Source organism: Pogona vitticeps, chromosome 5 (assembly GCF_051106095.1).
Source record: "Pogona vitticeps strain Pit_001003342236 chromosome 5, PviZW2.1, whole genome shotgun sequence".
NCBI lineage: Eukaryota > Metazoa > Chordata > Lepidosauria > Squamata > Agamidae > Pogona > Pogona vitticeps.
This window is the reverse complement of record NC_135787.1, coordinates 135,136,916-135,152,238: the sequence shown is the minus strand read 5'-3', so window position 1 is coordinate 135,152,238 and position 15,323 is coordinate 135,136,916. Positions and strand designations below refer to the sequence as shown.

At 38.4% G+C, this 15,323-nt stretch overlaps 1 protein-coding gene, 1 long non-coding RNA gene and 1 other non-coding gene across 9 annotated transcripts in view; 2 read left to right on the top strand and 1 right to left on the bottom strand.

The window, feature by feature from the left end:
• Positions 1–15,323, bottom strand: part of DOCK4 (dedicator of cytokinesis 4) — a 312,022-nt gene that overhangs the window by 256,479 nt on the left and 40,220 nt on the right. The gene's annotated exons all lie outside the window — the stretch shown is intronic.
• Positions 3,821–5,991, top strand: LOC144583299 (uncharacterized). Its single transcript, XR_013537010.1, has 2 exons — positions 3,821–3,894; positions 5,961–5,991. It is a non-coding gene; the product is annotated as an uncharacterized LOC144583299 (long non-coding RNA).
• Positions 9,354–9,518, top strand: LOC140707848 (U1 spliceosomal RNA). The gene has a single exon (XR_012088016.2). It is a non-coding gene; the product is annotated as a U1 spliceosomal RNA (small nuclear RNA).

The following is a 15,323-nucleotide window of genomic DNA, read 5'->3' as shown; positions in this document are numbered from 1 at the left end:
GGATGAACATGAAAATGGGCAGAGGATCACTTCCAGCTATGAAAATGTGCATGCTTATTTGTGCATGCACATTATAGGTGTGGAGGGTCCAATGGCCTATTTAAAGTGTGAATCGTGCTGTCTAGAACTTTGGGTCCCCAGATACTAAAACTCCCAGAAATCTTAGCCAACGCAGCTCCTAGTGAAGACTTCTTAGAGTTTTAGACCAAGAACATCTTGTGATCCAAGTATGGGAACCTCTATTCTAGGAACAGAGGAATACATGTTTTACAGAGATTTTTTAAAAAGAAATGGACTGCACAGGACCTCTAAGACACACTTTCGTGACTCCTAATATATACCGAGGCAGAGCCTTCCTTTAAAAGAGCCTTCCTTTAAAAAAAAAAAAAGGTTACTGCACCCAAGAGGCCAGAAATGCAGAGACATTTTGGGGGGGAGGGCTTTATTTTCCAAGTCTCAGAAATTAATCAGATACAGTAAACTGTTTACAGGGAAATTAGTTTTGGAATTCATATGACCACTGCATTGCAAATGTCAATTTTCCAAACCTTGATAGGCACCAGATAAAACATGTCAGTGTCAAGTTGCACTAAAATGATATACCTGTCAAATGGGTAAGAACCACATTCTGGTAAGACCTAAGTTGGAGTTTCTGATTTAATTTCAGTAGCCATAATATAACATTCAAGTGCCCATTGCAAACCAATTCACTTTACTTACCAAGAGCGAGAGTTGTCCTGCCCTTCCCTACATCTCATGTCGCCTTAGCGTGTCTGTAAGAAAGTGACATGTGGACATCTAACATGACTAAGTCTTGGGGAAGTTAAAAGGGTTTCATTAATAGAAACCTCAGCTTCCCTCTGCCCACCCACCTTAAAATATAATATATAGGAAGAGCTTTTCGTTTTAAACTGATCTGTCTAATTTCAGCACTGTCTTCTATTTTACTGACTATCTATTTAAACAATAAATCCATAAATGAAAAGAGATGTCCCTGATATATAGCAGCTTGACACACCATTTACTGTATCTTTATCTGCACCTTCACACACTGAAAGTCCAAACATCAGCTATAACTATGGCAAACATACCAGTTCCTTAAAATTAAAATACTATTCATTAAACCGCTGGTTTCTACTTGTTAATGTAATCCTTAACAATCACTGCGCACAGCAAGCAATGTGAGGGGGTGCTTTACTGCTAAAGAAACATAAAAAGAGAGACATGAAGAGATAGAGAGAAGCATAAAGACTAATATAATGTTAGGCTAACCGCAGCTCAGGTGTCATCTCCTCTCTGCATGCAATTGAGTCATACGAAGGGGAAAGTCATGGTTTGGCCCTTCAACTCCATCAAGTTCCTGTCACAGACTCTGCAGGTCCCCATGTTTCTACAGCAGGGAGCTTCTTCTATTTATGTTCACTCAGGAAGCTCCTGCTGCTTAAATTCAGCCCCTAAAGTACAGGGGGCTGCCAAGCAGGATATGGTGGAGATGGGACTCAGGGAATGTTCTCTTGCTTTCCATACTCACATGACTAGTTATATGAAAGAGGGGAGACATCAAAAGAGGGCTAGCCAAGAACAAGCAAAGAAGAGAAAGCAAATTGGTGCTGTTACTTTGTGTGTGTCTCCCCCACCCGATGGAACACCTTGACTCCAATATGTCAATTGTGTTTGAACCTTGAAATAATTTCAGGGTTTTGTTTACATGGCTTGCTGTAACATCTGAAGCAGGCTCACAGTGGAGATTAAGTTCTCTTGGAGTTAGTGCTAAACTCTTACAATGAGAAATGGTGTGTGAGAGTGTATCTGTACACAGATGCATATATATGATTATAGTTCAGGAAAATCTGGAATTGGAGAAGAGAAGTGGAATCCAGCATCAGGGAGATGCTAGTCAGCAACATGTTCCCAGCTGGCCAAAACCATGATTTGGAAGACAGGAATGTTACTATTTGATTTGGCCACTATCTCAATGTCTGGCTATGAGAAATAAGTTCTGAACAACATCAGACCTTCAAAGTACTGTATACCTGATGGCAAAACAAGCAAAGCTAGGAAAAAGAAATGCACGAGCTACTGAACACCCATGTTTCCTGTTTCTGAGCATATTGAAAAATGTTTTCCTTCAGAGTTATCAGAAAGGAACTGCTCTGTTCTTTGTACCCATTAACCTAAGCAGTCTTCTGAACAAAACAAAAAATACTGCTTTTTTGTGGGGTGCCATCTTTTGGCATCATGTATGAATTAGACTGTTTCCAATTAAAGAGTCCCTGATTTAATTCTAGGTCAAATGCAAAGCCACTCAAATCATGCACAAAGATATTACATTTAAGTGATGAGAAACTTAAGCAGGGAACTTTTTAATTAGCAGCAATTTACTGGTGCTTCACTGCCCTACTGCTTAAGCTTGGGTCACATATGTTAGAATATATAATTGTGCAACTCAGCATGTATATCCGTAGATGTATATAAAAATGAATGAGTGATATTTGCATAAGAGACTATGTTTCACCAATCAGATTCTGTCTAGTGTCAGCCAAAAGGCTCTTAGAAGGTTAACTGTCAGATACAACAAAAAGTGACAGGATGAGGCTTGTTCTGTTAGCATCTGATAACTTGTCTGCTAGTACGAGGCTTCTCTGTTGATATGTAGGTGTTCAGTTAGGACTGACTGCTGCTAGCTGTCTTGGTACATTACTAAAAGAGGATGTTATGAAACTGTCAAGCACAAATTGAATCTATACCAAGCCAAATGTTCAAGTACTGTTTGTTTATTCTTCTACACATTATAAAGTAAACATTCTTAAACTTTACTATGATGAAATTATTATTGTTTCTTTTCCTGGCGCACACATATTCTTTTGCTGGCATACACATATTCTAAGGAGAACATTTGTGATCTCTGTGGCTTTTTTCATATTCACACATGATCCTCTATGTGTAAACTCTCTCAAACCTATGAGACCAGCAAGAGAAAGGTGGAGAAAGCAAGATGAGCATCATGATCTAATAATTTTGTAGACATATTGGCTTTGCACTGAGTTTACCTGTTCTGTGCTTCCTTCTGCTCAAGGAGCAGACACTGACAGTGGTATATTGGGATAAGAAAGGTCACATCCTTCCATCAGCAAATACTAGCTGATGGATTCCCAACCTTTCCAGCAGCAAATGTTTGTGTCTTCTAAATTTCAACACCCTAGGGTGAAGCCCCACCCTGGTTACAGCTCTGGGAGCAGGAGATACAGAACCCATGAGTTACTTTTATACCCACCAGAGACACTTCCGCACAAGCAGACTTTTAATTTTCCTGACATATTGCCAACATTTGTTAGCGTTAAAAAAAAAAACACCCTTAAAGACACTCATGCTTTAACACACAATACATGGGAAATGTGCCTTTCTGTGAGCCACTCAGCAGTTTTGAAGGTCCTTTCACTCCATACCATTTTTCTCTCCAAAAACCATGTGCACTCTGAATGAAAATTGGCTTTTAAACCAGCCTATCCTTAGGTTATGGCCCTGATCCTATACAGGCCCCCTCATGGCTACTTAAATAGTAAAACCCAGGGGCTTCAGTTGCAGGCAGGCCTTCCTTGCAGCGAGACCCGGCTGGGTTTCAGGAGGCTCCTGAAACTAACCGAGGCCATTCAGTTTTGACCCCTTCAAATTTGGGGGGAAATGACTCTTTCTAGGAGAAGTGAAAGTCTGAAGCAACAGAATTTGACTGAGAAGGGGGGTGACCTGGGAGATCCCTGGATTGGCCTCTCTTTGAAGTCACAGAAAAGCAGAAACTGAGAAGGCACCATTCTGGCACAGAGCTGTGAATGCCGGAAGACAGACAGCGGAAAAGTACAGAAGGATTTTGGAAAAATAATCTTGACCAAACTTGAAGTAAGTGGCTTGTTTTACATATGGAACTGCTAAGGACCTAATACAATGAAGAGACTGGGTATAATCTGTCAGATAAAAGTATCTGGCCAGATCAGTGAACACTCTCCCCCCCCCCTCTTCATTTGAGGCTTGGCTGAGAAACAGAAAGAAAGGAGGAGGAAAGGGGAGGGAGGAAAAACAACTCCACTTCTATTGCGGCAATAAAACTTGCTCCTGCAGGACAATATAACCATAAATTACTGATGGATTTAAATCTGTGAAGCTGCCAGAAACAGTCTCAGGGAAAAGCCCTTCTGTCAACTTTTTGCCCCAAGTTATTATTGTGAATAACTATTGTGGTCACTACCTGCTGGAAAGAAATCCAGATAATACCTCCAATTATGGAACAATGAGACATCCTCAAGAGTGTTCAGAACATTGTACTTAATGGACTGCATCAGATGAAAACAGAGATGGATCAGCTGTTCGAACAAATTAAAGATGTGGAGACACAAATGGAATTTACAGTCAAGATAGTGAAGACGGAGAAAGAAGTGAAATTGTGACAGGGAATCAACTTTTAAAAACCACAGAGACAGACAATTTTATTCTTAAGGTTCTAGAAGAAAAAGGTTGAAGATACAATACAGTGGACAGCCAATTTGTTAATCCCCCTTTTGGAGAGGTCAACAGCAGAAATGCATCAAATTACTATGAATTTTGATAGGAAAGGGAGAAAAATTGAGATGATGAGACACATGCAATAGCAGACGAGGCAAAGGAGATAATACCTGGAGTGGATGGAGCTCTTGAGAATGGATGCATGGTCCATAAGATGGAAAATGAAAGAGGACATGATAATAGGGGCACAGAATATTAGTTATAATATGAAGATAGAGCAGTGGAGATAGACGTTGTTAAATCTAAGAAGGTATTTTGTGGTGAAAGAATATAAGATAAAATAAACACAAATTAATGGTTATGATTTAGTAGTAGAACAATTTAGAATAATAGCTATAAGATGGCAGAATAATATTAAACCTATAAAACTAGTAAACTTAAAGATAAAAAGAAAGAGAAAGTCCAAGAAAATGGAAAATTAATAATTATAAATATTATGGAAAATTGTTATGATTTTTTTTCTTTGTATTATTTTCATCTTTAATACAATTGTATAAACGGATGTAAGAATACTTTTCGCTCTCTGGAATTTTGTCCTTTCTTACCCTTCTCCCCTTAACATGGCCCCCTATTTGTAGCATAACCCTTATCCCTATGAAAATGAATAAAAATATTTTTTTTAAAAAATAGTTAAACTATTTAGTGTAGAGGCTGATGTGTTTGGTAGTCAGTCGTGGTTCCAATGGGCCACTTGTTCCCATATTCTTATTTGGATCACTTGTTCTCATATTCGTTTTGCAGTAGGATGACACTACTGGTCTATACATCAGATAGGACTGCTTAGGGGGAAATATTATACAAATGCCATTGTGATCTTTACTCACAAGCAAAGGTTTGATTCTGTACTCTACTCCAGATGATACAAGATATGCATACAGGTTTATTATGCCTCTTTCCTTAGAATAACAGGCAGGCCTTAAGTGAACAAACTGCCCTACACTTGTAATACCTAAGATCTCTCAGTGATTGAGAGGCCTGGACCACTTCCATTTTTTGAGGGTCTCAGTATTTTTTAAAAATTAAAGAAATGGCAAAGCAGAGTTACAACAATTGTGATACATTTTAAATTTGAGCCCCTCTATGAATGTGAAGTCTGGACCACATGGTCCTCCCAGTATCCCAACCTCACCCTGTGCTATGCCCTGTCATTACGCACTGCTCTGACAGACTCCTTGATGTCATCGTAGTTGCAGAGTTTAAAATTTCTGAAAAAAATACAGACAGCCACAGAGAATACCTTCACCTTCCCTAGAATCCACCCCTTTCTCATTAACCAGCGCTTAACGTCTCAGTAACTCACTCTCGAGTGAGAAACAGAAAGAACAAAGGTTAAAGAACAAAAAACATGTATTTATTTCCAGTTACAGACTTGCATATTCTGCTTTCTTTACTGAATACATACTTAGCAACCAACTGAACAGATCAACAGCAAACAAATAACTGCCGCCAGCCAAGAAAAGAGAGAGAAAAAGAACACATCACAGAGATGGGGGTGTCTTCGAATTCAAAGGCTGGAAGGAATGATAGGTTAGTGCTGAACAGATTTACAATCACCTCAGCCAAGAAAAAGTGCCCTTCCAGTCACATAAACTACAAACAGCATGTGAGGTTGCAAAGAAAATTCCAACGATAACCTGGTCACATGTACTTCAAATAGGCTTTAACTCACATTTTAAAATTTTATTTTAGGCAGCAGACTCTCTTTAAGAACAACAACAACAACACAACCTCATATCCCTTTTCTGAAAGAATTGAAAGTACTGTCATATTCTGTAACTACAAGAAGCTGTAGTTTAAATTCTTAAACAATTTAAGGGGAAAAAGCAAACGCTTTGAATCTGAATTGTTCTTTATTACGAAAGCTTCCTCTGATTACTCAACATCCACTATTTGTAGTTCAGAAACATTTTCTCTATGTCAGTCACTCAAATCAAGGTAAACATCGTTCATTCTGGCAAAAACTGCTTGCTTCAGCTTTAAAGTACCAGCTGCATTCACACCACCACCATTCTGTGCTCTTTTCATACACCAATATAAGACCTAATGTAGAATAAAATTAAATGGGAACACATTTCTTCATAAGAAGCAACAGAAAGTTTAAACAAGTAAGTGTGCACATACCAGCGAGAATCTTTCAGAATCATTGGACCTGTATTTCTCAGAATCCCACTGGCTGTTTTTCCTCTTCTTTCAGGACTCTACCTCTTTTGCACAGAAATCTGTGTGTATTTTGATATGAACTTAGTATGTACTTAACACTTCACTGTCTTTTTCCTATTAGTTAATGCATTATATATTTATTTTTCAAAGAGCTCTTTAACAGTTGCGTGCATTTATTTGCATATAATTTGAAAATGAAAAGAATAATTTGGAGGTCCTTCCCATTGATTGGAAAGCAAGAGATACGGTATGTTCATGCTTTCATTAATAGCCTGTTGACCACAAACTGGATAAATTTGTTCAGGTTTAACACAGATTTCTTTCCTACTCCCCCACACACGCACTGAAAGCAGACAATAATTACTCACACTGAAGTGTGTGGTTTTTTTAAAAAAACAATTTATTTTTGGGATAACATGAAGCATCAATTATTTCAGCTTCTGCAGATATCAAGTATTTAAAAGTACTGAATAATACTATTAAGCATAACTCCTAGCTCTCACTTTTGAAACATTACAGTAAGAATTAAAGATTTAAAAGCAACATGCCATTTATTTGTTACCAAACAAATTTTGTTGTACTACAAATTTTAACAGCAGAAGAAAACCTGCTATTATGCTCTATTGGCAAAATATTTTGAATTTATCATACCTTTCTTGTTCTGTACCTAGAAATGTGATACTATTTCATATTGTCAGAGCTGTAAGTCTTCCTTTCTTTGTAAAATCTAAGATGAACACTTGCCATACAGGGGGAGCAAAGACTGTGCAATTACAGGAAAAGGCTAAGACTGAAGCCTTATGAGCATCTGGGAGTCAGTTACACTGAATGAAATGGGACTTCTGAAAGAAAATGTGCTTTATTCTATGTTAACTTTCCAAATAAACATGATCAGACTAATTTTTCATTCAATGTCCAAGATAAGAAAAGAGGCTGTGAGGCAGTATGCTGTAGGCCCAAATCCTGCTAGTGAGTTTGATGGTATAAAGGAAATTGGGTAAGTTTTGGCAGCAAATTGCTGCTCATTAACAAGGTCCTGGTTGTTCATGGGATAAGATTCAATTATCCCATATGTCTAAAGAAATAACCCTCAAATGCTACATTAAATGCAAATTAATACATGGTTCATTTGAAATCTGCTTTTCACTGGAATCTACTACACTGGAACACATACTGAAAAATCTTATAAATTACATTCAGATTTTTCAGCTTTCTACCAATCTGATTTGAGAGATTTAACTCAACAGACTCCAACATTCCAATTCCTATTGTGAAACAGGAAGGAAAGGAACTCCAGCCTTTGAACTCCTGTACCAAGAGGATCTTTTGCAGATATTAATAGATGATATACTAACATAATGAGTGTTGAGCTTGTTTCTTCAAGAAACACAATGACTAGTTTTGGACCTGTTTCTTCAACAAAATCTGAATAACAACCAGTGAATCTAAGGCAGCTGTAATACTAATAGTGTCCTATGCCTTTAACTGAAATTCTGGTTCTCTTCTGAGCCAACCTGACACATGGATTTGATCTGCTCTACCATGAGGAACAGGGTCACCCAAGACATAATATTTGCCCCAGACTAAGATGTATCCACTCTCTTTGGGAATAATGGTCACACTAGCAGAAGAGAATGGTTAGTTCCAATGGCGATGGGGGTGGAAAACATCAAACAGATTTTCTAGTGCCACAAAAGGACAGCAATTTGTTACTAAATGTATTCTTGTATTTTTACTATGTAACAGAGGAAGAGGCGCTTGTGGGACTTCTGCAACAAAACCAAAGTACTGTAACATTTCTGGCTTAAAGTGCTATGGATCTTGATTTCGACAGGTGGAATGGGTGCTTCTATTACAGGCAGGATTGATTGATTGATTTAATTGATTGATTGATTGACTGATTTATTATTCATATATTTATCATATTTTTATCTCACGTTTCTTCTTTAAAAGGACCCAAGGTACAGTGGTCATATTAAAAGTGCTATTATTTCATACAAATTCTCAATATTTTCACCACTTTCTCCTGGCTGAAGAATCAGGCTCCATTAGCTAGAATTTGTTTAATTCCATTTTGCACCAAAAATAGTTTTACAATGCTAATGCTAATGCCAATGCCAATGCCAATGCCAATGCCAATGCTAATGCTAATAATAATAATAATAATAATGCTACTAATATTACTACTACTACTACTACTACTACTACTACTACTACTACTACTACTACTACTACTACTAATAATAATAATAATAATAATAATAATAATAATAATAATAATAATAATAATAATAATAATAATATTGTAAGCCACCTAGAGTGGTCGAAATGACTAGATAGGCGGGGTATAAATAAATAAATAAATAAATAAATAAATAAATAAATAAATAAATAAATAAATAAATAAATAAATAAATAAAACCTTATGCTAATACCTGTGCACTAGAGGATTGTGGGAGGAACACCTAGCCCCTGATGGGGGTCCCACAGGGCACCCTAAAACACTGAGGAGCTCTCTTGGCCTCTGGCAGGACTGGGGCTGTGCAGCCCTGTACTGAGTGGGAGGTGCAGCCAGGGGGTCATCATGCCTTGGGGGGGTCAGGGGACAGAAGGGGGTAGGAGGTGCAAGGGCCATTCCAACTCATAACTTGCAGGGGAAATACCATGTCATAAAAGTGGTTTTCCCAGGGGAGGCTCATACATTGCACTTTGGGTATGTTGCTGATCCCTGTGATATCCCCAAACGTGGGGAACTCAACTGCATAATTTGTGTTAATGGGGGATTGCACTTATGATTTCCCTAGTTTTTTCAGACTCCTTTTCATCTCTTTTTCTCTTCCTCAGAACCTATTGCAAAGGCAGCAAGTCCTGGTGATATCTTACATTGCATTATTCCTCTTTTTCTCCCCTGTGGTAAAGGATCAGGGCAAAAGGAGTCACCATTATCAGGAGCCAGGGGGCTGCTTTGATTCTTTTCACCCTCTTTCTTTGCTAGACAGAGAAAGAGGGGGATGGTCAGCTGAGACCCACTGCATTTCCAAAGGGGGATTGCTTTTCCCCATTACGGTATGGGGAACTGTGTTTTGCAAGACAATGTCTTCTATGGTCAATTTTTGCAAGACAGTGATTTTCTCCCAATTGGAACGCATTAAATAGATTTCAATGCATTCCAATGGAGAACTGAGTTTCACAAGATGATTTTTTGCAAGACAGCGATTTCCGTGGAATGAATTAAAATCGTCTTGCGAGGCACCACTGTATATGAGATTGTTGGGTTCCATACTTTGAGGGAGAGCAGGTGAAAGAATACTCATGAAATAAGATTTCAACACAGCAGCAAATCAATATGTCCCACTTTGGATGTGAAGCCCCAACATTTTGGCATGTTTTTCATAAACATTTTGGATTATATTCACTATCTGAATAATAATAATAATAATAATAATAATAATAATAATAATAATAATAATAATAATAATAATAATAATAATAATAATAATAATAATAATAATAATAATAATAATAATAATAATAATAATAATAATAATAATAATAAAAAGACAAGAGAGGGTTGCAGGATGAAAAGGGCCAGTGAGGCTGGAGACAACCTAATAAAATATCCATTTGCAACAGAGAATTCCTCATCTTGGGGGGCACCTAATTCTGAAGCACTGAGCTTGGGGTGTATCCAAGGCAGCTCAGCTATAAAAATATCCAACTGATGCTGGAGATGCTGCAACAAACATCTGTATTTGGCTCTATGCCTTATAAACTGCTCCTAGACTCCTTGGCTCTTGCTGAGTGACCCCCTTGGTATCTGAACCTGAACTGTGTTAGACTCTGTTCCAGGGCTACTCCCACCTTAGTTGTTTGCTCTCTGGATGCACTTTAATGGTTCTAATCTTGTTTGTTCTTGTTATGTGCTGTTAAGTCACTTCCAAACTACGGTGACCCTATGAATGAGCAATCTCCAAAATGTCCTGTACACAACTGCCTTGCTCAGCTCCTGTAGACTCAAGCCTGTGATGGTGGTCAGAAATCATTGCTGATCTAAGACACGCCGATAACAACCAGTAAAGCCAGATCTGCTTTTTACCATCCTTACAGCGTTTAGGGATGGGATGGGGAATAACACATAGCTTTCCAGATGTTGGGGTGCAGCTCCCCTCATCCTTCACTATCAACTGCACCAGCTAGAGCTAGTGGGATTTGCAGTTTAATAACAGCTGGAAGGCTATATGTTCCCACGAGGACTTTTGTGCCAGAAACCTATTCTACAACAGAAAAGCACATTTGCTTGCTAGTGCTTATAGGCAGTCTAACTGGCGCACATCACTCGCCCCTAATCCTGATCAGTAAATGGTAATTATGTAAAATTTAGAGCCTACCTATTTTTGCTTTAATTAAAACAGTAATGTAGAGAAAAAGAAAGAGAGTGTGTGTTACCTGTACATAAGACTCCAGTCTGAAAAATCTTTATGGAACATTTGATTGCCAACTTTAAGGATTTTAGTATTGGATCTAATCAAATTAATTCATGGATAAATTGTCCCCCCCCCAATCAATGTTCTAATTTTTCTTTTAAAATCGTCTAAAGTAGTAGCCATAACAACATAGCCACTCAGTGGCAGTAACTTGTCTAAATGAATTCATGCATTCCGTGACAACGTCATACATTGCCATTAAAACTAATCCAGAATGTTTCACTGAAGGATTTGACTTACCTAAATGTCCCTATGCTATGAGGATGCTTTACTACAAAAACACAGCCAAGAAACTGAAGGTGTCTGGCTGCTGAACATATGCGCCACGAAAGATTTGCATACACAAGGCTAAGTTCAGGACTGCATATTTTTTTTTAGATAACCCAACAAAGATACTATGACCACCCACTGACTCACCCATTGTAAAAGCAGATTCAACTGAACCTTAATCAAGTGCTCAGGAAAAGGGGCAATTCCAAATTGAAGAGAAGAAGGAGCAGGGTAGCATAACCTCTGTTTGTCCTCACTCTCATACGCAGAGAGTGGCCTCTATGTGTTGGGCCTCTTGACATATCCAGAAACTCTGGTTTCAGGGCTTGACATGAAAAGCTCTCATGGCTACAGGCAGGTCTCCTCTTCACATTTTGCTCTCCATGCCTGAGAGTTGAAATGTGCAGTGGTATCCCCCTCTCTTTGTGCATGGGTTCAAATCAGGGCTCTTGATGCCTGCAAATACTTGGAAGATGGAAGAGAGACAGCAGGAATGCCTATCCTGCATAAACAACAAATATTAGGCTTTGAGTAACTGTGGTGCCTCTAGAGAATAAAGACTCTAGAGAATAAAGAAACGTGCTGTCAACAAAATTGAGCATGACATTTGTTCTGTGATCTAAACAGGTAACTGTCTGTTTCAAACAAGCTTTTTAGAAACATTTTCTCACCATATTCTTGAGAATACAAGCAGTGATTGTCATTATAAAACAGGCTCATAAGCTGCTTTGCTTCAAATCTTGCTTTACATGGTAGTTTGTCAAAGTAGAGGGGGCTTTCCCATACTAACAGCTGCTTGTATTAATCTAGCACACAGCAATGGCAGTTCTTTTCCACTACACAGTTTTTTTATATTACAACACATGTCCAACATTCTTATACAGACAGATATTTAAATAACTAATAAATTCTTAAATTTACAGAAGCTGCAAACTCAAAGGATCCAGAAACACAAATGGATGGTTGTAGGAACAGTTTCTGAATGGTGAAGAAAATCAGGATAAAACACTGTCTGATTTGATGCTGGCAGCATAGGCTTTGTGCATGAGATAAGTAAGCAACAGCTTAGGGCCTCAGATTATGATGGGCCTCTCAATAAAATAAAAATAGAGGAACACTACTAAATTTCAAGTTTTGTTAATATTATGGGGCCTCTTAAATGCAACACAGCTTAAGACTTCAACATGTCTTAATCTGACCTTGTTTGGTGATTCTGTTAGAAGAGGAAAGTTGCTTGTGGTAGTTTATTTCAACTTGAATGTGATATAACTTTAATAAACAAAGCTCACTCTTCAGTTCACTAATGCTTCCTACTCACATTGACTTGCCTTTCAAACAAGCATAACCTTGTCTGTCTGCTGATTTTAGATCACATAAGTTAAAATGTTGGGGGTTATCAACCTTGTGGGGCCCTGGGAGCAATTTATTCCCCTTTCTTCCCCCTTTGCACCTCTGGGAAAAAGCTGGTTACAGCTTTTTAAAATGTTCAGAGAAGTCCATCATCTATGCAGAAGCACTCATAAAGAATCTATGGGAAAGATATCTGACTTGTTTTGAGAAAGAACAAAGATCTGTAACCCTTTGCACCCTACCTGGGGAGTATAAAATCGGAACACCATGAGACTTTCATCATGACACAAACTTGCCTTTCAAAGCAATGTTCACCTGGTTTTCACTGGGACTATCGGTTCTCTGGCATATAAAGCTAAAAGAAAAAAATGCTCATGTAGTACGAATGGGAGATAGACAACAGTAACGTTCTTAGATATGGACCCAGTTAAGCATTAGCTCCAGTGACATGTGGGGATGTAAGGAGATCTGTGCACCAACAGATAAATCAGAGTATAGTGGCTTGATATCAGGGGCATACCAGAACTGAATAGTGACATAAAATAAAGAAGAAACAATGAAAGATTAACAGCTTGATATTATCATCATGTCTAGGCACCCACTACAGACGAAAGGCTATTTATCCTAGAGTGGCTCAGATTATGATTTATTCTGCTTCATCAGATTTTGACTATCCTGAGCATTTTGGAGCTTAAATCTGGGGAAGACACTGTCAGACAGTTCTAAAACACAAGTTCAAAACAACAAATAGGGAAAAACAGGGAGAAGGTCAGGGGATCAATAAAGAGGGGTAGAGCTAAGCAAAGGCAATTGGCCTAAAGATCTCACAGAATGGAACCAGTTCCACGTGCTAGGTTCTACTAAATACTGCAATCTGTTGACGTTTAAATGCAGTTTATACTTTATACAATATACTTAACAAGGCAATATGGATAACTGACATAGTAAAGTAGGTCCCATCATGCTCTGCACACAATTAGTCAAGTTAGCAAACCTCCAACATTTCACAGATAATTGAAGAACACTTAAATAAATGGAGGACCCTTATCTTCACATTAGGATTACTGCTTAAGTATCCTCATTAGGAACAAATTACTCAGGTAGCTGCCTGGAGCACCAGAGTTAATATATACCTGCCAGGGGCTAGCTACTTAATTCTTTCAATTGAGCAGAACTATGAAACACAAGCAGGCCCTAATCCTACTGATGTTTGTGTAAGGCTCACATAACTTGCCATGACTACCTGTGACTAAGTGATAAGGGCACCAGAGCCTATCTTGGTTTCACTTGTGTGGTCAGCCTGCTTCACCGGGAATATGACTGACACATGCATTGGTATTCATATGAAATTTCTGAAACGTCCACAGCAACTTTTGCTAACCTTACATGAACTCCAACAGAATTCTGGCTGCAATCTTTGTCAGCTGTAAATTGGCTGCTGTGTCTTTAAGTCATGGAGACAGAATGGCAGGAAGAACTACTGTACAGATGTTGGACTATAAAATGGACTGCCTGGGAGGATACTGGGCTATTCACTGTAAAAGATTTTTAAACAACCGTTCATCAACCATCTTCCAAGGCTGCTCTAGCTATGAATTTCCTGCAGTGGTAGAGGGTTAGGATGTATGACCCATGGAATCCTTTCCAATTTTTCAATTCTGACTCTATTATTCTAATATTTAAATTTATTTAGTAAAAATAACTGGTCATACTAACATCTACAGCCAATGTTAACATCCTTTTTATTATTATTATTCTGGAGGAATGTATAACAGTGACTATTGGGAAAAAAACAGTAGACACATGAATTATTACAGTATTATTGCTACCGAAATAAAAGCAAAAACTCAGATGCATGTAATGTTGTGAAAGGGTCTGCAACTGTGCTAAAACAGAAGGTAATGGGCGGACAAGGCACCAGCAAAGACTTTCCTGAAATAGGAATTATTTAGCATGGAGTAGCACAAACGCAGCATCTGTGTCCATGCATATGCATGCATACACATTCCCATTCATCTGACAACAGGGGTGGACCATACCTTTATCAGACTACAACAAGCTCACAAGCCAACAAGCATTTCAGTCCTCCCTCAGGCAGCACTCCTCCTGCCACTCCGTAATGCCCAGCTTGATGAAGACTCATGTAGGATTAGAAAGCTTGCCTGATGGTTAGATTTTAGGAGTCAAATAAAGGTATGGCCCATCCTCATTTGCCTATTATATACAAAGTCCAAATGGATATTTCCTCTTTTGTTGGACAATAAAAGATAACTGGAAATAGCCAACTATTCATGTGCACTTTCATGATGGGATATATGTCTCCTCTCCTCTCCTTTCTAGGACATAGTTTTGACAGAATCCTGGAAATGGCTGCAGCCTAAGAAACCTGAGTGTACATTTGTACAAAGTTTAAAAATGCTGAAAAGGCAGCTGTTAGCCCAGCCAGCCCAGCAGGGCATCCCTCCTCCATCCTTGGACCCACACACTTTAGGCCAAGAAGCTGAA